Here is a 2,389-nt window from a genome sequence, read left to right as displayed (position 1 = left end):
CGTATTTCACAACAGCGAAGGCGAATAATAAGATGAATGAACAATTGCTCACAGCTCTTAAGCTATGCACTTCACCGCCCGTATTTACTGGACATATTTTTCTTTTTTTTTCTTTTTTTTTTTTGTCCATATTACAACCTCTCAAAATATGGAAAGCAAAAATCTTGTATTGGCAGAGATTTGTTTCACAATATCAAAGATGAAGAAGGCCTCATAGCTGTGAGCGCAGACCTTCACAGCAACCGTGCTCCGCAAGTAGACGGAGAGCACAGGTTTGCGAAGAGCGACGACTGTACTCTCTTCAGCACAGGAGGCGGGGTCCGCGTTGAGACTTGTGTAAACAAGGATATTGATTCTGAATAAAATACTTGGAGAAACCCACAACGTCTGTTTTCCCTGTCGCAGATCAGTTACATCAAACTGCAGATCACTGCGAATTGGGTTCTGGAAGCTCTTTCATTTTCCTGATCAGTTGCTCTACAGATCCTAATTTATTTCCTATCATGACTGGTGCTTCGTCTGTAGACTCATAAACTAATAAATGCCTTGAAAAACGTGCATTTTCAACATTTTCTTCAGTGTTGCTAAGAATGTCACGTCAGCTGTGTGCCTATGGTATCCACACTTCCTTAGGGTGCCAAAGAAAATACTACAAACTCTTTACAAAGATTACGCAAGCTGACTCTGAACGTTATCTGGCGTACCCTATACGGGAAGCACGACTGTTATTTTTGATGACGGCAACATTGTAAACTGTTCTACGAGAAGTGGACGTACATTTTCAGTTGCAGCTACCAAGTATTCATTTATTAATTTACAACCTGTGGAAGGGCGCAAGAACTTTCTTAGAAGTAGTGCAGTTTTGTATTTCATCTGAAGGGCACATTTCCTTTTCTTCCTACTTTTCTGAGAGCTTCCTTTTAAGTTTTAAAATCTCTCAGATCGGTCATATTTTCCGAGTCTACAATCTTCGAAGCAGTAAGAAACGTCGTGCCTTTGTAAATTGAACTTCTGGAAGTATTTGAAGTCTTACGCCATGTTAAACGTTTTGAAAACCAATATTTGTGTGTAATAAGATGTGATTTCTCATACTGTGGATTGAAATGCGAAGCTATTGTCGTTGTTATACAATACCGACCCGCCACTGCTGCTATTAGGTGGCACCGCTGTCAATACTGACGCTCCAGCGATTCTCGTTTATTGTAGTGACCATGTGGTGCGTGCGCATTTCCAGCACTCCCCGACACGCCACAAATGTTCTGCTGCCGAGTGCTCATAATTAAAATCAGCAAGATGTTATGCCCTGTTTTAAGGTATGAATTTTAGAGCCCATATTTATCATACTTCTCTACTTCGTATGATTGTCCCTGTCTTATCCCTGCATATTGACCATTCGGGTAAAATTCAGGACGCAACGGGATTCATAGTTATTCATGAATATCCAGGTTTAAATTGGCAAGGACTGTTAGGTTTTCACCGTTTGCATGAAAATAATTTGATAATTGAGGTTTCATTGTTTGTATGGGCTTCTACTAACGCATAGTAGAATGACGGAGTCAGTCGTACCACTTAATCGCCGCTAGTTCTCTAGAAAATTCGGAACTCTCAGCGCCTCTCCTACAGGTGGCATTGTCTTGCCGATTCGTTCGACAACGCTCTAGCGCTACCGCTCACGTGCCATTATGCGATGCGTGGGCAGTTGCTGTTTAATTACTCGTGGAACGGCCGAATGCAGTCAAGTCGCACCGAGGAAGATGAACAGTTTGCAGATGTTGACGGAATATGAGTTTCGAAGTTTTCTGTTGAATGGTAAGTCAACAGTGAGCGATTAATCAGTGCAGCGAAGGGTGCGCGTAATTATACACTAAATTATTTATTAAATCGCTAACGTCATCGTCAGTCAGTATCGTCCGCTGACGGGCCATATTATAACTTTAACATGTATTAAGGCAGATAATCAGTAACCAGTATGCTGCTTGATATTTTATTTTCGTATACATGCTTATTTCTACTTTATTGTATTCATCACTGTATCTGCAAACAAACACGTTTATTTATATTTTACGTAATATATAACATATAAAGGTTTCTTAAACTGAATTATTGTACCCACGTTCTGACGTTGTAGATGGACATACGTCAACTTAGAGGAAACCATAATTTATATCCGTAGTTGCTGGAGGTAATATTCTTTTCAGGTTCGTTTTAAAGTTGTTTGATGTTGCACGTATATTATAATAATTTTTTTTTATTATTTTGATAGTCGCAGAAATGCAGGTTCGACAGCTAGTTGTTTACTCACAAATATTTATTTTGTGGCGGGTCGTGTCACTATGAAAGTGCTCTCGATGTGTTTGTAATCTCTGGTGTTTTCATTATCCGTTATCCC

Source organism: Schistocerca piceifrons, chromosome 5 (genome assembly GCF_021461385.2).
Source record: "Schistocerca piceifrons isolate TAMUIC-IGC-003096 chromosome 5, iqSchPice1.1, whole genome shotgun sequence".
NCBI classification, from domain to species: Eukaryota; Metazoa; Arthropoda; class Insecta; order Orthoptera; family Acrididae; genus Schistocerca; species Schistocerca piceifrons.
This window is presented reverse-complemented; position numbering follows the sequence as displayed.